General features: G+C 39.7%; 1 protein-coding gene and 1 non-coding gene across 6 annotated transcripts in view; one reads left to right on the top strand and one right to left on the bottom strand.

Annotated features, from left to right (window-relative positions):
* Positions 1-22,874, top strand: part of THSD7B (thrombospondin type 1 domain containing 7B) — a 1,641,422-nt gene that overhangs the window by 591,840 nt on the left and 1,026,708 nt on the right. For 3 of the 5 annotated variants that reach the window (XR_014079260.1, XM_081579094.1, XM_081579095.1), the window contains 2 exons: positions 10,170-10,295; positions 14,232-14,328. The exons of the other annotated variants lie outside the window; for them this stretch is intronic. The gene's annotated coding sequence lies outside the window, so the exon portion shown is untranslated. The remainder of the gene's footprint in view (positions 1-10,169; positions 10,296-14,231; positions 14,329-22,874) is intronic. 5 annotated transcript variants of the gene reach the window in all.
* LOC145543998 (small nucleolar RNA SNORA7) lies at positions 10,159-10,298 on the bottom strand. Its single transcript, XR_014081224.1, has one exon. It is a non-coding gene; the product is annotated as a small nucleolar RNA SNORA7 (small nucleolar RNA).

Here is a 22,874-nt window from a genome sequence, read left to right as displayed (position 1 = left end):
GGTTTGATCTCCTTGCTGTCCAGGAGACTCTGGTACCTGGCTCTCTGGTACCTCTGCCTTTTCTAAATCCAGCTTGAACAGCTGGAAGTTCTCGGTTCACATACTGTGAAACCTAACTTGAATGATTTTGAACACTACCTTGTTAGCATATGAAATGAGCACAGTTGTGTGGAAGTTTGAACATTCTTTGGCACTGCCCTTCTTTGGGATTGGAATGAAAACTGACATTTTCCAGTCCCATGGCACTTATGAATTTTCCAAATTTGCTCACATATTGAGTGCAGCACTTTCACAGCATCACCTTTTAGGATTTGAAATAGCTCAGCTGGAATTACATCACCTCCGCTAACTTTGTTCATAGTGATACTTCCTAAGTCTCACTTGACTTTGCCCTCCAGGATGACTGGCTCTAGATGAGTGATCGCACCATTGTGGTTATCCTGGTCATTAAGATCTTTTTCTGTATAGTTCTTCTGTGTATTTTTGCCACCTCTTCTTAATATATTTTTCTTCTGTTAGGCTCATAACATTTTTGTCCTTTATTATGCACATCTCTGCATGAATGTTCCCTTGTTATCTCTAATTTTCTTGAAGAGTTCTCTAGTCTTTCCCATTCTATTGTTTTTCTCTATTTCTTTACATTGCTCACTTAAAAAGACTTTCTTACCTCTCCTTGCTACTCTCTGAAACTCTGCATTCACATGAGTGTATCTTTCCTTTTCTCCTTTGCCTTTTGCTGCTCTTCTGTTCTCAGTTATTTGTAAGGCCTCCTCATACAATCATTTTGCCTTTTTGCATTTCTTTTTTTGGAGGATGGTTTTTATCACCACCTCTTGTACAATGTTATGAACTCTGTCCATAGTTCTTCAGGCACTCTATCAGATCTAATCCCTTGAATCTATTTGTCACTTCACTTTATAATCGTAAGGGATTTGATTTAGGTTATACCTGAATTGTCTAGTGGTTTTCCCTAGTTTCTTCAATTTAAGTCTCAATTTTGCAATAAGAAGGTCATGATCTGAGTCTCTGTCAGCAACCTGTCTTGCTTTTGCTGACTGTACAGAGCTTCTACGTCTTCAGCTACAAAGAGTATAATCACCTATGGAAAGGGAAAGGGAAAGGGAAGTCGCTCAGTCGTGTCCGACTCTTTGCGACCCCGTGGACTGTAGCCTACCAGGCTCCTCCGTCCATGGGATTCTCTAGGCAAGAATACTGGAGTGGTTTGCCATTTCCTTCTCCAGGCGATCTTCCCCGACCCAGGGATCGAACCCAGGTCTCCAGCATTGGAGGCAGACGCTTTAACCTCTGAGCCACCAGGGAAGTCCATAATCACCTATACTCCAATACAAACTTTTAAAAATCCAGTACTGTACTTATCACCACAATCTTCTGGACATGTTGAAAGAATTGATATAATCTTTAAATTAAAATTATAAAAACCTTCAGAAACACTTGGCCAAAGATTCTAGCTCTTATAGCCATATGGAGTCCTGTCCCTTGAGAACACATCTGTTACCACCTTATGGATTTGAAACTGGAAGGTTCATGCATTTTAGGATTTTATTTCTGAAACTAGACTTGCCCTGCTTCATGCAGTTATGGCAAATATTGCAAAGGAGTCAGATGGCTTAGGCAGTCCTATTTCTAACAGTGTAAAACTGCCTTCCTACAACATCTTCTTAAATGTATGCAACATGATCTTGGACCAGAAGATTTTGTGTTTTGGAAGAGACATCAGAGAAAAACTGCTGTTTAATCTCACTGAAAGGGACCTTAGGAAGTATTATTAATAACAAATGCAGAAATGAGACTTCAGGCAGTCTATCCTTGGGTTCATATTTCACAACTAAAGAAATAATTCCAAATTTGACCCAATTGAAAGGATACTCCAACTCAAGACAAGAGCTCCAAAATGAAGCTCATTCTTGGTTATTTATTGTGGGCTTCCCTGGTGGCTCAGAGGTTAAAGCGTCTGCCTGCAATGAGGGAGACCTGAGTTCGATCCGTGGGCTGGGAAGATCTCCTGGAGAAGGAAATGGCAACCCACTCCAGTATTCTTGCCTGGAGGATCCCATGGATGGAGGAGCCTGGTGGGCTACAGTCCAGGGGGTCGCAAAGAGTCAGACACAACTGAGCAGTTTCACTTTCACTTTCACTTCTTGATTATTTAGGCATTTTTACCAGCTGTTCACATAGCTCATTTATGTGAAAAATTAAAGCCTTGATCCCACTGGTGGGAATTATACAACTAAAAAGGACTATAATGAAATTTACTAGCCCTGGCCACAACTATTAGCAGTACTATCTCTGCCCTAGACGCAATAGAGAGCAAGAGAAATTCATTGTCACAAGTATCGATGGGCAGTTGCACTGCTCTTGATTTCTTGTTGGCTAACTGTGGTAGTGTCTGTACCATTGCTAATACTTCTGTCTCTATTTGGGTCAAGGAAATAAGCAAGATAGAACAACTTATCTTGGCTTATGGGATTTGTTCTTTTACTCTGGGTTAACAGGGTTCCAATTTTTGTCTTTTTAGAGTATATCCTTGTTTTCTATCTATTTTAAATATAGCAGTAGGTACATGTCAATCCCAAACTCTCAATCTGTCCCTCCTCCCTACCCATCTCTCCTGGTAACCATAAATTCATTCTCTAAGTCTGTGAGTCTGTTTCTGTTTTGTAAATAAATTCATTTGTATTATTTTTTAAGATTAGGCATATAAACTATATCCTATGGTATTTGTCTTTCTCTGTCAAAATTATTTCACTTAGTAAGATAATCTCCAGGTTCATCCATATTGCTGCAAGTGGCATTATTTCATTCTTTTAATGGCTGAGTAATATTCCATTCCATTCCATATATGAAATACATATTCTTTATCCATTCATCTGTTGATGGACATTTAGGTTGCTTCTATGTCCTGGCTGTTGTAAATAGTCCTATATTGAAGAGTGGAGTGCGTGTATCTTATTGAATTACAGTTTTGTTTGGATATATGCCTAGGAGTGGAATTGCTAGGATCATGTGGTAGCTCTATTTTTAGTCTTTTGAGAAAATTCCATACTGTTCTCCACAGTAACTCTGCCAATTTATGTTCCCACCAACAGTGTGGGAAGGTCTCCTTTTTTCCATGCCCTCCTCAGCATTTGTTATTTGTAGACTTTTTGACGATGGTCATTCTGACTGGTGTGAGGTGGTACCTCATTGTAGTTTGTATTTGCATTTCTCTAATAATTAACAACATTTAGCATTTTCTCTTGTGCCTATTGGCCATCTGGATGCATTTAAAAGTTCCTTGTCCATTTTTGATGATGATTCCAGTAGAAGTAAGAAATACTCTGTTTCCAAGGCATCTCAAAGTCATGTATTACTCCAAGAACATACCTGCTATCTGCATATTTGTTTACTCCCTGATCTTTGGCTGATTAATAAGCTCTGGTATGTGTGTGCTCAGTCACTTCAGTAGTGTCTGATTCTGTGAAACCCCCAGACTATAGCCTGCCAGGCTCCTCTGTCCATGGAATTCTCCAGGCAAGAATGCTGGAATGGGTTGCATATCCTTCTTCAGGGGATCTTCCCAACCCAGGGATTGAACCCATGTCTCTTACATCTCCTGAACTGGCAGATGGGCTCTTTACCACTAGTACTACCTAGGAAGCCCAAATAACCTCTAGTAAGTACAATAAATTTTGCCATCTGGGATGATTTTATCTCACATAGGGGATGATATTCTAAAGTAGAGCTTAAATTAGTGACATCATATTCTGCCCTATAACCTCTGGTTTCAGTTTTCCATCAGCAAGAAAATGTTCAGTCAGGATTCTTGACTAGAGTCTGTAACAAAGCTGCGTGACATATAGGAAAGCTCTCTGAGTCAAGGCATTCAGGAGATTCCCCTCTGTCTGGTGGGGGCAAGTGAGTGGCAAAACTCAGGGTATGGCTGCAGTGAATAGTAACGTGAGGATAGAAAAAGAGTCTCATAAGTGCTTAATTGTCTGGCTGTTGTGTGTTCTCAGTCAGTAGTAACATCTGTCCTGCATGAGGAACCATGAGGTTCCATTGCCCTAAGACAGATGTAAACCTTTGCAATAGGGTCAAGGATGAGGTTATAGTAAGTGATGGGTTTTTGATGGTTCCCAAGAAATTGAATTAAAATCCCAAGGGCTTGCCTAGATCTCATGTATAAGCGGGAAAAAAAAAAGAAAAAAACCCTTTTTGTTGTTAGGGGTGTCTAGGGAAGGAGGTGGTGGAAGAGAAGAGCCTTACCCAAGTTACAGAGGCCTGTTCATGTTTGGGTTTTCAGAAGAGAAAGTCTCTTACTGAGGAGTTGGTTAACTCCCACCGAGGTCACAATCTCAGAAAGATTCAGCACTCATTGTCTGCAATATCCATTGAAACCTAGAAATCATGTTTTCTATTTTTTAAGGGATCTAGGATACATTAAGATACTTTTTAATATATCAGGGGAGAGTATTTTTCCTCCCTTAGATCTTAAAAAATGAACTGTTTGGCAAAGAAAAAACTGTATGTCCTTCTTTTGCTAAGGATGTGAGCAAGAAAATGGAATCCTCTTGACAATCTTTATTGTTTTCTGAACAAAGGTTAACAGAGGCCATCTCCATATTGTATTAAGACTGGATCTTGATGAAAATTGAGATCGTTTAAATCTGATTGAGGAACAGGGAGAAATAGAAGGGGGATTCAGTGAGCTACTGGGCATGCCTGTCAGGTATGTTGTTGTCCTTTTCAGATGAAGATAGAAACATGGGAATTGGTCTGGTCCAGAAACACAATGAAGAAGGTGGATATGCTCTACAGTAAAGCCAATTATCCTTCTATTAAAAAGTAGGGATCATGTCATAGAGTACCAGTAAAGGCCCAAAGGGTTACAGTTAAGGCCCAGAACACAGAGAAATACATGGATTACTTGAAATACCAGCACCTGTGTGATATGTTCTCCAGAGAGGAAGCTGGGAAAGGATGGCAGGGCTTAAAGTGTAAAGAGTCACCCTCTCATCTACCAGAAATTGATGAAATAACCATCAGTACTTATGGCCGATTAACCTTCAGTGTTTGAGGTTTCCCTGGTGGCTTAGTTGGTAAAGAATCTGCCTGCTATGTGAAAGACCTGGGTTTGATCCCTGAGTCATGAAGATCCCCTGGAGAAGGGAATGGCTACCCATTCCAGTATTCTTTTCTGGAGAATTCCATGGACAGAGGAGCCTGGTGGGCAATATAGTCCATGGAGTTGCAAAGAGTTGGACACGACTGAGCAACTCAGTTCAGTTCAGTCGCTCAGTCATGTCCGACTCTCTGTGACCCCATGAATTGCAGCACGCCAGGCCTCTCTGTCCATCACCAACTCCCGGAGTCTACCCAAGCCCATGTTCATCGAGTCGGTGATGCCATCCAACCATCTCATCCTCTGTCGTCCCCTTCTCCTCCCGCCCCCAATCCTACCCAGCATTAGGGTCTTTTCCAATGAGTCAACCCTTCGCATGAGGTGGCCAAAGTATCGGAGCTTCAGCTTCAACATCAGACCTTCCAATGAATACCCAGGATTGATCTCTTTTAGGATGGATTGATTGGATCTCCTTGCAGTCCAAGGGACTCTCAAGAGTCTTCTCCAACACCACAGTTCAAAAGCATCAATTCTTCGGCGCTCAGCTTTCTTCACCGTCCAACTCTCACATCCATACATGACCACTGGAAAAACCATAGCCTTGACTAGACGGACTTTTGTTGGCAAAGTAATGTCTCTGCTTTTAAACATGCTATCTAGGTTGGCCATAACCTTCCTTCCAAGGAGTAAGCGTCTTTTAATTTCATGGCTGCAGTCACCATCAGCAGTGATTCTGGAGCCCAAAAAAGTAAAGTCTGACACTGTTTTCACTGTTTCCCCATCTATTTCCCATGGAGTGATGGGACCAGATGCCATGATCTTAGTTTTCTGAACGTTGAGCTTTAAGCCAACTTTTTCACTTTCCTCCTTCACCTTCATCAAGAGGCTCTTTAGTTCTTCTTCACTTTCTGCCGTAAGGGTGGTGTCATTCGCATATCTGAGGTTATTGATATTTCTCCTGGCAATCTTGATTCCAGCTTGTGTTTCTTCCAGCCCAGCATTTCTCATGATGTACTCTGCATATAAGTTAAATAAGCAGGGTGACAATATACAGCCTTGACGTACTCCTTTTCCTATTTGGAACCAGTCTGTTGTTCCATGTCCAGTTCTAACTGTTGCTTCCTGACCTGCATACAGGTTTCTCAAGAGAAGGTTAGATGGTCTGGTATTCCCATCTCTTTCAGAATTTTCCACAGTTTATTGTGATCCACACAGTCAAAGGCTTTGGCATAGTCAATAAAGCAGAAATAGATGTTTTTCTGGAACTCTCTTGCTTTTTCGATGATCCAGCGGATATTGGCAATTTGATCTCTGGTTCCTCTGCCTTTTCTAAAACCAGCTTGAACATCTGGAAGTTCACGGTTCACGTATTGCTGAAGCCTGGCTTGGAGAATTTTGAGCATTACTTTACTAGCATGTGAGATGAGTGCAATTGTGCAGTAGTTTGATCATTCTTTGGCATTGCCTTTCTTTGGGATTGGAACGAAAACTACCTCAAGTTAATAATCAAGTTAACCTTCAGTGTTTAAGGGTAAGGTGCAATATTGGGCAATACTGATGTGAATTTTCTGGGATTTTGTTCTGGCTTCCATTTTGCAAGCTGGGTCAATCTTCTTTGCAGTGTCCTTTCTGTTTAGAGCATGTACAAATGTCTTTGTTATGAGGTTGGAGAGGGGCCCCCCAACTGTCCCATCTGTAGGGCCATACATTTATTTTGGGTCCTGTATGGTTTCTGTTCTTAAAGCCTTTCAAAATGTTCTGCCAGGAGTTGTAATTCAGGTAAAGGAGCTTTCTCATTCTAATTTCTGTCATTTAAGTAGGTCTCTAATATTAGTTTTAGTTGTGATGAAAAGTGAGATGAAAGAACTGCTATTACCTCAGCACCTTCTCTATCTCCTGAGTGTTGTTTGAAGGTGTTTCCTAGTGTAGCTTGAAATTATCTTATAGTTTTTTCTTTTGTTTATATGATTGATTTATCATCTGACTGAATTTTATTAGAGTGTTCAAGTGTAGTTTCTAGGGAACTTTGACATATGTTTTGACTTTTAAACTTTGCTTTTTAAATTTTGGACACTTAAGCTTATTGTGAAAACAAATATCTTATAGGTCCCTTGCTGGGTCAGTCCAATCAGGTTTTGCCATTTAAGATTCAACCTCTGTGAAGATTGAATCCAACCTTCTAACATGTTCTGTCCAACATGTGCATTTTAATATGGATCAGGTAACCCTTGGCCTCATGTACTCCAAAGAATTGTAAGTTTTTCTTTGGATATTTGCTGGTCCTCTCAGTTTAGGAAAATCCTTAATTATAGCTCTTAGTTCAGCTTGAGTCTAAAGATTAAGTTCTAGAATTGCCTGCAACCTTGCTCATAGGAAGATGGACCTTTAGAAGCAACTGGTATTTTGGAGTCCTAGGAAAATCACTGGGAAAAATATCAAGGAGTCTTGACAAGGGGGAGAAGAGAGGAGATGATAGCAATGAGGGAGAGGGAACAGGACAAGGGGGGAGAGTGGGCTGGATGTAGGCAAGCAATTGGGAGACCAGGAAAAGGTGGATTTACTGGGGAAAATGAGTCTAATTTATTGTTGTTTAGGTTTGTCAAATTGCTCGTTAGCCTTGGACAAAGAATCTTTTAGTGAAGCAATTTTTGATTCCAAGTTCATTTTGTAGCCTCTGCATACCAATACAAAAATTCTAGCAATTTGGACTAAGTAATCTTACCCTCTCTTTTCTATGATGTCTCTCAAATGAACAATTTTGTCCATGTCAAATGTTTCCCAGAGGAGCCACTGAAAGCCCAAATCATCCTTGGCAAGATGATGCCATTTAGAAAGATATTTGTAAAAATAAGGATGATAATGAGAGTATATTGGAGAAACAGGAGTTTCTACTGGAAGAGAAGATTTAGACTTAGATGACCCTATGAAAGGTGATAACAGTTGTCTACTTCATGTCCTGGGTACCCACCCCAGATGTTTGTCTTCTGGATGCAGAGCCAAAAATGTACACCCCTAACAAGCAGAAAACCAGGAAGAGAACAGTCTCTCTATCAAAGTAAGGCTCTCAAGACAAACAAAATTAAAACAGAAGAAAAACCTCATCAAATTTTATTGGTGACTCAAAGCCAAGTTTGGACTTCTCTTGCAGCTAAGCTGGTAAAGAATCTGCCTGCAATGTGGGAGACCTGAGTTCGATCCCTGGTTGGAAAGATCCCCTGCAGAAGGGAAAGGCTACCCACTCCACTGTTCTGGCCTGGAGAATTCCATGGGGTTGCAGAGACTCAGACATGACTGAGTGACTTTCTCTATACCACTATAAAGCCAAATTTGTCCAAACTGACACCAATCTGGTGAGAATCCCACCAGTCTGTGAGGCCAGCTCGAACAACAGCCTTATATAGCCTATGCCTGTATTTTACCCTGTGATTCTCTTTTTTATGAAAAGCAACATTTTGAGATATCACAATACAAAATGAAAGCACAGAAGGGAGCAAACGGAATGGAAAGGAATACCTTGATTCCATCAGATACCAAACAGATAGAAACCAATAACAAAACCCAGGTACACAAATGAGAATAAATAACCAATACTTGAGAGGCAATTGTTGGTAGAGAGGAAAGTTTGCTTTAATCAAAAGGCTGGCAAACTGAGGAAAAGGCAGACTCATTTCCTCAAAACCAACTCTCAAGATTATGCTCAGCCATGACAGGTGTTAAAGGGGAAAGAATGTCAGTGAATCATCAAGGAAGGAAGTCAAGCTATGTGTCATTCTCCATTGAAGAATGGCTGACTCCTTGTTTTTTCTCTTCAGGTGTTATCTTACCTGCATGGTCTGCCTGCAGGATTGGTAAGCAAACCACTGGAGGTAGAGGGCTAGTCATTCTTTAACTACTTAATTATTCATTTTTCTTTTAATCTAGCAAAATAGTCAACAAGTTCAGCAAGGTGTGGTGTGCATTCAGGAGAGCTTTTCAGGGGTTAAATTGCCTCCTGATCTCATTTCTATAATTAACGTTTAAAGGGAACAGAAAAAGGCAAGCAGAAAAGGGGCAAAAGAGCTTCTTAAGTCCCCATTTATCAGATATCATTCCATTTCTATGGGATTAGGGGCAAAGATACAGCTTCTATAACTTCATGCTGACATAGGGCATAGTATTTTTGGAGTGGAAGATGTCAGCTAATTTGCCTGTTTCCCACAACTGGAATGTAAGCTTCGTGAAGGCAATGGCTTTGTTTCCTGCTTTCTTTCTATGCTCAGAACAGTACATGGCAAAGACTAAGTATTTGACAATATTTGTTGAATGCATGAATGAATAAAGTTCAGTTCAGTCACTCAATTGTGTCTGACTCTTTGCGACCCCATGGTCTGCAGCACACCAGCCTTCCCTGTCCATCACCAACTCCCGGAGCTTACTTGAACTCATGTCCATCAAGTCGGTGATGTTGTCCAACCATCTCATCCTCTGTTGTCCCCTTCTCCTCCCACCTTCAATCTTTCCCAGCATCAGGGTCTTTTCAAATGAGTCAGTTCTTTGCATCAGGTAGCCAAAGTATTGGAGTTTCAGCTTCAGCATCAGTCCTTCCAATGAATATTCGAGACTGATTTCCTTTAGGATGAACTGGTTTGATCTCCTTGCTGTCCAAGGGACTCTCAAGAGTCTTCTCCAACACCACAGTTCAAAAGCATCAATTCTTCGGCACTCATCTTTCTTTATAGTCCAAATCTCACATCCATCCATGACTACTGGAAAAACCATAGCTTTGACTAGATGGACCTTTGTTGGCAAAATAATGTTTCTGTTTTTTAATATGCTGTCTAGGTTGGTCATAACTTTTCTTCCAAGGACCAAGCGTCTTTTAATTTCATGGCTGCAGTCACCATCTGCAGTGATTTTGGAGTGCCCCAAAATAAAGTCTGTCACTGTTTCCCCATCTATTTGCCATGAAGTGATGGGACCAGATGCCATGATCTTAGTTTTCTGAATGTTGAGTTTTTTTATTTTATTTAATTTATTTATTTATTTTTTCTTCTTTCTCTTGTTGCAGAGTGTCTTCCAATCACCAGATACTGAGCAAACTGGGAATGGAATGGGTACCTCTGCCAGGCTTGCTTTCCCTCCCGACTCCGAAGCTGGCAGAATACAAGCTGTTCTCCAGATGCGATCCTGGGAGGTTTGAATGTTGAGCTTTAAGCCAACTTTTTCACTCTCCTCTTTCACTTTCATCAAGAGGCTCTTTAGTTCTTCTTCGCTTTCTGTCATAAGGATGGTGTTATCTGCATATCTGAGGTTATTGATATTTCTCCTGGCAATCTTGATTCCAGCTTGTGCTTCATCCAGTCCAGCACTTGTCATGATGTACTCTGCATATAAGTTAAATAAGCAGGGTGACAATATACAGCCTCGACGTATTCCTTTCCCAATTTGGAACCAGTATGTTGTTCCCTGTCCAATTCTAACTGTTGCTTCCTGAACTTCATACAGATTTCTCAGGAGGCAGGTCAGGTGGTCTGGTATTCCCATCTCTTTAAAACCATTATCTAAATAAAAACATTTAATACATGCCCATCATGTGATTCTATTACTCTGCCAAATACTCTGGCATATCCAAATGTTGTAGAAGACAGTCAAAAATAGAGACAAGCTTGCCCCCCCGCCAGCCTCCAAAAATGGCTGAGAAATTACTGAGTGCTGATTTGACTAAATGCTACAAAAGTTCAGAGAAGGAAAGATCTTAAGGCTTAGATGAGGAGGAGTTTATGGAGGGTGGGGGAAATGGCCTAATGCATCTTGACGTTGAGGTAGAGGTATCCAGCAGAGAAAAAATATATCAGTCATGCTCCATCTCTACTTCATATTGTCAAAGTGGTTAAAGCCCAAAATTGAATAGGCAGGGAGTCCGCCTAGACATGAAGGCACATTTCTTAACACTCAAAAGCTCTGGTTTTAGAGTTATCAGGCTAAATTTTAATGGCTCCTTCCATAATGGGTCATTCTTAGTTCATGTGTTCATTCACTTTTTATCATTTCTTCAATTATTTATTGAACATTTATTTTTTATTCAGTGTTGTTCTAGAGGTGAAATTGAGAAAAAATATGTGATATGATCTCTGAAAGTTTTTAAAAGCCGATTGAAGAGAAAAAAAATCATACAGAGCAGCAAAGTAGAAGCAAAATTTAGCATATAATTGCATGCCTAATGACTGGCAGAGTCAATGTATATCTGTTTTTGGAATAAGTGTCTTATAGTTCAGTATTCCACAAAGTTAACACTGTTTACATCACAGTTCGTCTGTGCTTTACATGATACATCATGCAAGTATTTCGTGTACTGTAAAGCTCTATCCAAACATTTATTATCACTATCTGGAAGCAAGGTAGGTGACTTTGCAAAACTGATCTCTGCTTCCAGTGAGAAATTCTAAGACTTGAGAATCATGGATATGAAGACCTTTAAGTTAGCTGACCAACTTAAAGCTGTGGGAGACAAATACAGAATAAAAATTCTCAGGGCAATGAACTGAACTTTTCCAAACACAAATAAGAACATTTCCAGCTCAGGAGCCAGTGAGGGTCTACCCTTTTCTTGATTTGGGGGAAATGCATAATTTAAAAACCTTTCATGAAATCAAAGTCAATAGGTTCCATCATTTGAAAAAGCCTATTAAGCAAAAGTACTATTGGTGCAGCACTTCTAAGTTACTTTATTCCTTCTAGAATAGAAGGGAGTTTAGTTGCTACGGTGTTCGCCTGGCCAAACTCAGGTTCCCCCTGTGCTGCTTGCTACCTCTCAGATGGCATCTTCAGCCAAAATGCATGTATTTGTAAGAATTATGCCTCAGGAGATTGTCCTTACCAGTTAGAATAAACTATGGGAACCCATTTTCTCTCTTTTATCAACAAAGTTAGATTGAACAATTCAATTTTTTTTTTTTTTTTTTACTTTCATGAATTGATGAAATAAGAAGGAAAAAGCACTTAGATTCTAGAAGCAAGAAATTGAAGAAAACTTTTTTAAGCTTGCTGCTGCTGCTGCTTAGTCACTTTGGTCGTGTCCGACTCTGTGCAACCCCATAGACGGCAGCCTACCAGGCTCCTCTGTCCCTGGGATTCTCCAGGCAACAATACTGGAGTGGGTTGCCATTGCCTTCTCCAATGCATGAAAGTGAAAAGTGAAAGTGAAGTCGCTCAGTCGTGTCCGACTCTTAGCAAACCCATGGTCTGCAGCCTACCAGGCTCCTCCGTCCATGGGATTCTCCAGGCAAGAGTATTGGAGTGGGTTGCCATTGCCTTCTCCGTTTTTAAGCTTGAAAAAGCTCAAAGTGGTAAAGGGGTAGGGATGTTTTGACACAGACTCTTTCAAAATATTGATTTTTTTTTTCTAAACTGATCTGAAAGCGTGACAAATATTTACTCTGATACCCCATACAGTATTAAAAAACCCAAATGTCAGGGTGAAAATCCGATGGGCTGCAACCTTACTGGAAAGAACATCTTTTGTGACCCAGGGTTCCTGAAAATGCCTTATTTTTCCTCTGTGCTATTTTAGTTTTTCTACTTTTTATTTATTCACCTCAATTGCACTCATCTATGTTTCTACTACTGATGTTGCCAAAAAAACCCTGTTACCCTCAAATGAAAGAGATTTTTTTTTTACTCTTTGGTTAAGTAGGAATGAACTTGTTAATATTGTATCTTACTTACTCTTTCAATAATAGATGTTCAGTCATCAGTTGTCTGCTTAGAGGTAATGAATCAGCACTCTATGGAAACAAAAGGCAGTCATGCCTTGCTAAAGTTTTCCTTGCAGACCTCACAAAGGATCTTTGTGCCTCAGAATGTACTGATTTCATTAGACGTGCTAATTTAGCAATTCTCTGGCTTGAAGACCATAATTATAACCCAATACACAAACCTTTGTATATAGGCTTATTGCAAGAAGAAAAAACTTTTGCTGTCAATTTATTAATAGCAAATGTATACATTTTTCCCCCTAGCAAATGCTAGTTATAAATCTCCCTTATAGACCCACAAGGCTTTGTTATTAGAGTCTTTTATTAATAAACTGAACCATTTCATATAGTGTTAATGAGTTAGTGCTTATCACTTGCTCTTTTTCATAGTTAAAATAGGGTGAAGAACTGGATAATTTATCTAAGCATGTGGGTGACTAAGGTACATGACAGTTTTAATAATTAGATTCCATCTATCTCTATTTTCACTGATGAAAAAAATGTTACACTTGATTTTCTCATTTTCATAGCTCTATCAGAGTTCAGAGAAAACAAATCAAACACAGTAATATGATAATAGAGCTGAATTATGGAGCATTTTCACCATAAGTGGATTTTTACTGCATTCTATGTACACTGTGTTTTTGAAACAATTACTAAGACATGAGGAATAAATTAGGTTGTTCTTTGTTATCTTTTAGAATACTAATTTTATTTAAGGCACGCTTGCCTGTTTGTAAATGAGTTCTCTCTTGCTGCTCTATGTCTGTCTTCTTCCGTGAGAGTCATTTGCATACCTACCACGTTCTGGGTATCGCACAAAGAACTTCTACTTTGTCCTGTCTACTTAGCTACTTTAATTGGGGGTGCCGGGGTGCTTGTGGAGGTGCGTGTATGTGTCTGTGCTGCCCTCTACTGGACTAATTTTCTAAGTAAGCTTTTGGGAGTTTTATTTATTTATTTATTTTTCTTTTAGGGAAAAAAGACAGAAAAATTAGGGAGGACTCTTTCTTATGGGGCTTCCCAGGTGGCTCAGTGGTAAAGAATCTGCCTGCCAATGTAAGAGATGTGAGTTCAATTCCTGTGTTAAGAAGATGCCCTGGAAAAAGAAATGGCAACCCCGTTCAGTATTCTTGTCTGGAAAACCCCATGAAAAGAGGAGCCTGATAGGCTACAGTCTATGGTGTTGCAAAAGAGTTGGACACGACTAAGTAACTAAATGATATTTTCTAAGGTTACCTGAAGATTCTCTGGGAGTAGGAGCTACATTTTATATAATTCAAGAGTCTCACAGTCTAGCACAGCATCTTGTACACAGCAGATGCTCAATGCTAAGTAAATGAAGAGCTTACCAGAATTTCTTTTTTCCTTAACAGATGAAGTCTGTAAGGATTTAACCAAAGAACATCATCTCCACTTTGGAATCAATACATTCAGAAAGAAGAAAAAGTCATGAAACTTGTTAGAAACAGGGTATGTCTACACAAGGTTCCTCATGGAGTGACCAACTTTGCCAATTTCAATAATAATTTGATATCATATAATTACCGATCTAGAACCAGGAAGAAGAATAGACATTTAGATATTCACTCAATATTTTACCCAGGTGAACCAGAACTTCAGACAGTGAATTTGGCTGTGAGTAAAGCAAGTATATTAAGGAGAGGCGACCTTTTCATTAAATATCTTGTAATTTAACCATTGCCTGGAGAAGGAAATGGCAACTCACTACAGTATTCTTACCTGGGAAATCCCATGGACAGAGGAGCCTGGTGGGCTGCAGTTCATGGTTTCACAAAGAGTCGGACACAACTTTAGCAACTAAATACACACACACACACACACTTTAACCATAGACCAGATTTCACCTCTCTGAAACCCTCACCCCTAAAACAACCAGTAAGAGTAAAAGCCTTTTAAGGGTGTGCTTTAGAACAATATGAGAGAATGAAAGAAAGTGTGAGAGAGATGGCTGTGAAGTGAAATTTGTTTGCATTATATACATAATAGACTTTTAGCTGGAGAGTGGTTGCCTAGCCAGGAGTTGAATTGTCCAACCCTATTTGAATCTAGATATGGTCCACTGGCTACCCTAGGCACACACTGCTTCTCACCAGTGGAATGAGAATGAAAATGATGAGGGGTACTCCTGCTTCAGACTTACACCAAATTGATGACCCCTTGTACCTTCTCTTTACCTTTCCACTGTCTGGCGATGACAGCATCATGGCACACAAACAGAATCACTTTGTTGTATACCTAAAATCAGTACAACATTATAAATCAACTATACTTGATTAAAAAATTTAAAATAAAGACACATGGCATGTACGGTACTGGATACAGCAGTGCGTTTATCTGAGTAAACCGAGTGCGTGTGTGTATGTGTGCTCAGTCATGTCTGACTTTTTGCAACCCCTGTGCACTATAGCCTACCAGGCTCCTTTGTCCATGGGATTTTCCAGGCAAAAATACTGAAGTGGGTTGCCATTCCCTCTTCCAAGAAAATCTTCCTGAAGCAGGAATCAAACCAGCATTTCCGTTTCCTGTGGCTCCTATATTGGCAGGCAGTTTCTTTACCACTGAGCCACCTGGGAAGCCTGGGTAACACTGAGGCAGCATGTAAAGTGTTCATGGGGCCCAGGCATGAAGGGAAATGGGGCAACTAACACTCTATTCTTGTGTGATTTCATCATGGCAAAGCCACTTTCCACTCCCATTATGTAGCTGACTCTGCAGAATATCAGCATCTTTATCCTCAATGGAAAACATAGCACTGGTTTTAAGACATCTTTCCTTAATTAATAAATTAACTGATTAAGTTCATTTGCTAATCTTCATTTGTTTGTAGTGAATGAAGATATTCAACTCTGGTTCAATAAACCTGTTACTGTGAGAAAACCTTATAGTGTGTTTGTTAAGTGTAGTTGAGATGTCTCTAGGGGGATGTCCTCTGACCCATGCTGAATGTAGAAACATCTAATAATGAGTGAGATTATAATGAACTTCTGATGCATGCACTTTAAGCCCCATTGTTATCATTCTATTTTCATAAATGATCTTTGCATTTTTAATAGAAAAATGTGTACATAAAACTTTACTTGTTGGGTTAGAAGGTGCTTAAAGATATTATGCTTCTCTTCCTGTTCTTGTTCACATTTTATTGTACATTTGCCTTCAGGTTCTTGAATAAGACCCTGTTTATTAATCCAATAAAGAGTACATGTAATGATGATCATTTACTCCTGGCCTATAGGAAACAGGTATTTATTTTATTGGTGTAATAAAGTTTTATAGTTACAGAATTTCTTTGCTCTTTAATTTCTCCCAGAGTTCAGGATTTGCAGTTTCAAAAAAATAAAAAGAACATGCTGATGCAAATCCATGCTCCCAGAGTCTTTGGCCTTTATGGAGCTTTTTGAAATTCTGCTCCTGTTGATTTTTCACTCTCTGGCCCACTAAAATGTTTCTTGTTGGAATTTGGCCTTATCAAACACTGCTTGAAATAAACTGGCCAATTGTTGGATCAGAGGGATCTTTTTATCATTTGGAGATTGGCATTATCATGGGTTATAATAAGACTTGAACTGGAGATACAGGCAAAGATGTGTTCATGATGGCTTTGTTGTAGTTCTGCCTGGAGGCAAGGTTATAAACTAGACAACCTCCTGAGGTTTCCTATAACTCTGTAATTCCACGATACTAATCTCTTTGAGGGAATCTAACATTTCTATTCCCCCTTTGAAGGGACTAGTAACCCAGGCTTTGAAAATATGTTTCTCTTTGTTCTTAAGGCATCAGAACATGTTATCAAAGAACAAAGTGGAGATTTTCAGGAAATTTGTGAGCATGAGGTTCACTTCATTTCTCTGAAAGGAAGTGGGGACACAGAAAAGATCTGTGTTTTCTAAATTTTATTTCAACTCACTTTAATCCAATAAGCAAGCACCAAGTGTCTATTTAGCCACTACCATGGGACAAAAAGATGAGGAAATAGGTCTGGATTATTTCACCGCTTGCCATAAAGATGAGATGAGATCACAAAGATGCATAGAACCGGGCACATGGGAAGCTCTCAATAAATAAGAGTTATTGTTGTTAGTATTAGGAAGCACCTGGACAGCTTGAAATACTTGATAATGTTATATTTGGTTGATGCTAAATTCTCAATGTCTGAGGAGTGTTGTTCTTAACAGTACCACATGAAAGGCAATGCTGAAAGTCGTCGAGTCTCCAGCACACGTGGGTTTGAATCCTACTTACATCCACCTGCAATGAGGGAGATCTGGCTTCCATCCCCGGGTTGGAAAGATCCCCTGGAGGAGGGCATGGCAACACACTTCAGTATGCTTGCCTGGAGAATCCCCATGGACAGAGGAACCTGGCGGGCTATAGTCCATGGAGTTGCAAAGAGTTGGACATGACTGAGCAACTTTCACTTTCACTTTGCATTCTCACTACATCAGTCAGCACCAATGATCTTATTTAGGACTGTCAGCTTTCTCTGTTAGCTTTCTGAGTCTGGAAAACTGTTTATGGCAGTCTTGGTCAAAGGTAACCGCAGTTATGATTACAATGTCCTATGTATCTTAGGTTAGGCCTTTCTCAAAGTGGAGCCTGAATCAGAGCCTTCGGTGTAGGTGCATGATTTGGGAAATTAAATCCAGAGAGTAGGAGGGAGGGGCTGGGATGTAGACTAGGGAGGGAGGGAAACCCCTATGAAGTGATTGTGTCAGTCACTGCTACAGGTGACATTCACTCTAGTGGTAAAGAACTCCAATGCAGGAGCTGCAAGAGACTCAGCTTTCAATCTAGGAAGATCATCTGGAGAAGGGCATGGCAACCCACTCCAATATTCTGGCCTGGAGAATCCCATGGACAGAGGGGCATGGCGGGCTATAGTCCATAGGGTTGCAAAGAGTTGGACGTGACTGAAGTGACTTAGCAAGCAGGCAGAGAAGTAGGACCAGTAGAATATAGAGGGAGATTTAATCTGATGATGCAGGTTGAGAAATCTCATGATCTCCCATCTGTAAGCTGGAGACCCAGAAAAGTTAGTGATGTCATTTCAGTCAGAGTTCCAAGACCTGACAGCCAGGGGAACTGATGATTTTAAGTCCTGCTCAAAGGGCGGAGAAGATAAAATGTCCCAGCTCAATAGCAAGGCAGGAAAAGAAAAGGAGTAATTCCCTCCTTCCTTCACCTTTTGTTGTATTCAGGCCAACAATGGATTAGATGATGCCCACCCAAATTGAAGAGGACAATCTACATTGAATCCACTGATTCAAATGCTAATCTCATCAGGAAACACCCTCATAGACACACCTAGAAATAACGTTTCACCCTTTGGCCAGTTGAATTGACACACAGAATTAACCCCAAGAAATATTTATTCCATGGCTGTCTGGCAGTGGTGGGCAGGCAGGGAGGTGTGTGGGTGAAGGCTTAGATTTGGAGCGTGTTGCATTGTCGAATTGAAGCTGATTGCTCAGAAAACAAGTTGTTGCTGTGTCTCAGCGAAGGATGGGTTTGAGAGAATATGCAGTAGTGCACAGAGACGTCTGATAGGCTGGAGGTTGTTCAAGAGAAACCTGTGAGGAAGTCACACTACTTGCTGATCTGGGAGGAGACACATCTGTGAAGTATAAAATGCATTTACGGGAATTAGTAAATTTCAAGAGCGGATTTAAGGACCTATTGGTCATACTGGACATGGACGTGTTTTATTTCCTACTGCACATCCTTTGAACTCTGTTCTCAGATCACATCAGCTGTTGAGGTTTGGGAAATAAGAACAACAGAGAAGGTCCTCAAACTTGAAATATAATAAAGACTGCTGGAGTATATCATTTTGCTATCTCTTCCCACTTGCTAATATTGTGTAAACTGTTCTCTGAAAGCAGCACTCTAAGAATAGAACTTCTTTGATTTAGGTGGGTCAGCACATCTTTACGGAGAAGGCAATGGCAACCCACTCCAGTACTCTTGCCTGGAAAATCCCATGGACAGAGGAGCCTGGTAGGCTGCCGTCCATGGGTTTGCTAACAGTTGGACACGACTGAGCGACTTCACTTTCACGCACTGGAGAAGGAAATGGCAACCCACTCCAGTGTTCTTGCCTGGAGAATCCCAGGGACGGGGGAGCCTGGTGGGCTGCTGTCTGTGGGGTCGCACAGAGTCAGACACGACTGAAGTGACTTAGCAGCAGCACATCTTTAACTAGAAGGGGAAAATGAAATACAGATACAGTGAATTGTAGCTCTATTTAGAAAAGAGTCCTCTTTATAAATTTTTTGAACCAAAAGATTGTTTAATCTTTACTGACTAGTGGAGAATGATTTTCAAAAGAGAGAGATGCCTTCTATTCACCTACTTCCATAGCTATTAGAATTCACATTTATAGCAACTTTTTGTCCTCCCCAGAGGAAAACCTTTATTCACCTGTAAGAATAGTCAGTGCAATACTAGCCTTCGCAAAAAGCAGTAGGTTGCTTTAAAGAATTTCTGTATTTCTATAAAGTCAGCTGATAGCAGCTTGGGAGATCTGAAGTGACATGCAGAGGGAGGGAAAACTTGAGATCGTGACTCAGCTGCCATTAGGCTTTGCCTTGAGGGTTATAGAAAAAGAATAGATTCGCTCTAATAAAATAACGCTCAGCATTTAGAAGACAATTGATTCAAACATAATTGTATGTCTCCGAGTAGTCAGCATATGTAACCTAAACAATGTCATGGCTTTATATTACTTAGTGAAAAATTTTAAAAAGTCATAGACCTTTATTACTGAGTGAGAACTTAGGAGCTAAGGATTGGCTGAAAATAGTGAAAACATTCATCTCTTGTTTTTCATTTCTGTGTCACATTTTAAATTGTTTTATTGTTATAAATAATGTAAAATTTTGATTTTAGGAGTTCTAATTCTTGGATTATTTTGTGCCTATCATTGATATAGAATTATGTTTCTATCAAAATATCATAGGTGTATATGTATCAGAGATAAAATGCCCTACTTTTTTTTTTTAAAAAAGGTTGCATTCCTTATTTACAATGCACCTTATTTTCAACAGCATTTATTTATGCTTGACTGAAAATTAAGATTTTTACATACAGTTTTAATCAAAATGTCTATCAGTACTATTTCAGTATATTAATTATTAAATTAATTTTCTTTTTAAAAACTGATTGTATTTCAAGTTTCTTACTTCCTCTAAATTATAGTTTTTTAAAAGTCTGCCATGATTAAACTATTTCATATTTTGGGCATTGTCTTCCAAAATATATGTAAAATTTATCAATCGTATCATAAGTCTTCTTTGACTTACTAGGGGGATCCATCTACCCAAAAAGATAGTTTTAAATTAACTCTTAATTAAGAAGAAAAATTAAAGTTCCATGGCTGTACAAAAGACAAGCTGGTGGAACATGTTTGACTATAGTAATTGGGATGGTTTATTTTCCTCTATTCCCACACCTCTTTTGTCTTCCTCCTAATTACTAGGATGCCTGTACAAAATTTAGAAATGCAATTGAAAGGTAAAATACTGAAATAAGTTCCTTTTCATTGTTTTTTCTCTTGACTTGAGAAGGATAAACAGTTTTCTGATTCTCTCAATAATGAGTCAGAATCCTTCTTTTAAGAAGCTGAAGTGTAATATTTGAGAGAATGCTGAGTGAATTGATGCCATTTAGAGAGTTAATGAGCAGTGCCTGTGTCTGCACAGAAGTATTAGTTCATCTCTTTTAACTGAAATAATTGGTCACTTTCAACAATAGATTTAAGAGATCTTTAAGGCTAAACTGAAAAAAAGACATTGTTTACAGGCATTACGTGACCTTTGGGACTGAATGTTCCAGGGTATTGACTAAATGACCTAATTAAGAGCTGCCTTTAACTTTCTGTCTACATAGGGTGACCATCCAAGTGTAGCCTGCACATGGAGAGTGGAAGGCTGTTGCCCCAAAACATTTATTTTTGTGTGAGGACAGGGCTTTATTTTCCTTGAAAGCAGCTTCTTTCCTTTTAATGTTGCTAATTGTGTCTAAGCTGGCGGTCTTTTATTTCAGAAATATTGCCGCTTTTTATATGTCCATAGACACCTGGGAAATGACATTTCTAAGAATAAAAATGATACTCCCTTGGGAGTTAAAGATTGGTTCAAAATCCTTTCATCTCTTACAGTTTTAGAGTTCAGCCTGAGTAAACTGTTGGCCTCATTTCAAGGGTAGCATCTCTACCAGTTGATCACATGAGAATGGCAAATGAAATATTTAAGTGGTGTTTTTGGAGACTTCCACTTATTTGAATTTTTTTATCTCCTCTTTCAGATAAAACACCTGAACAAATGAATGCAGATGCTCCCTTAAATTAGGCAAATTTGAAAGCTGAGCCACATACTTTCAAGTGAACTGATACATTAAAAGAAGTGCAGTGTTATGTTTTCCTCTGGCACTACTTGTAGAGGTTTCATCTTCCTTCAGACCCATGTGTACGTGTCAGGAATTGGTTATCGGTTCATTCTCTTGGAAGGATTCATTAATTTTATAACATAACATCTCTTTACAATGAATTGTTCCACAAATGGGGAGCTTCATTATTTTATTCATCTTGAACCTGCTTAGCATGCTGCAGGGTTCTTCCGGAATAGAGTTTTGTAGGATGAGACTACTCCGATTTTAAATAACCCACACATCTGTTCATGCAGCGTCACCAGTAAAGCAAATAATAAACCACTCTCAAAACCTATAAAAGGCTTTCCTCCCCATTCGAGCTGGAGCATAATTCTCCCAAAGATCAACTCTTACACAGGTCCCCCCAAAATAGTGTGAGTAAATCATCATGGTTGTTAACAAGTCAAGCCATGGAAAGAGGGTGGGGAAAGAGGGTGGAAAAAATGCCTGAGCTATGGATTTTGGCAGATCTGAGTTCAAATCCTGTATTTTGGAAATGTTATCCAATATCTCTGAACTTTAGTTTTCATGTCATAATAGGGACAACAGTGCCTTCCCCAAAGAACTTACATGATTACATGAGATAAATATACGTAAAGGGTGAATGCATTGTGTGCTCAGTCATACCTGACACTTTGCAACTCCAAGGAACTGTAGCCTGCCAGGCTCCTCTATCCATGGGATTTTCCAAGCAAGAATACTGGAGTGGATTGCCATGCCAAGATCGGATTTCCTGTATCTCCTGCATTGCAGGTAGAGTCTTACCACTGAGCCACCGGCAAAGCCTAGAGGGTGAATGTTCCCTCTCAATTACTGGTTGATACTTTAGTTAGCAGTTCTATCAATTAGAATAATTTGTGTTTCAGGTAATGAACATCCAACATTAATGGCTTAATAAGATGACAGTTAATAAGACCTTTGGAAGTAAAGCAAATCCAAGGTTGGTAACACCTATAGAGATCTAGATCCTTCTAGCTTTCCACTAGACCATTCTGAATATTCTCCTTGGGCTAGCTCTCCTCACAAGATGATTTCTTTAGTTTAGGGATCACATGTTCATCTGGAAACATCCAGGAGTCATAAAATGGGGCTTTTACCATTGTATCCATTTGGAATTGTTTAGATACTTTTCCCTTGTCAGTAATTGTGCCCCCATGCCCATATTACCTGCTCTCCAGTCACAGGGAAGAGAACAGGGACCAAGGGATCATCATGATCAGCATAAACCAACTGTGACTTGTTCCTTGAGCTTGAGGCTAGGGATGAAACTTGGACCCCATGAACCTTGGGGCATCTGGACATGCCTCTCTGATTGAAGCCTAGGTACTGTTAGCAATATTGAAGGTGAGGAATAGCTGTTGGACCAGCAGCCAAAAGTGTCTGCTACACAAGTACTGTCTTAAACCCCGCCTTAGATCTCTGATGGAACCAAATTCTGAGAGAACACAAAGTTGTTCCCTAGAAGGTAGAAGAATTGGGTTGCAGGGGACAAGAGATTCAAAACAAACTCTAATGAAGTCTCACCGGGCACAAAGCATGGCGTCTCAAACTTGAATGTATATATAAATCAC

This window comes from Giraffa tippelskirchi, chromosome 3 (assembly GCF_054371585.1).
Source record: "Giraffa tippelskirchi isolate mGirTip1 chromosome 3, T2T-mGirTip1v1.2.pri, whole genome shotgun sequence".
Lineage (NCBI taxonomy): Eukaryota > Metazoa > Chordata > Mammalia > Artiodactyla > Giraffidae > Giraffa > Giraffa tippelskirchi.
This window is presented reverse-complemented; position numbering and strand designations above follow the sequence as displayed.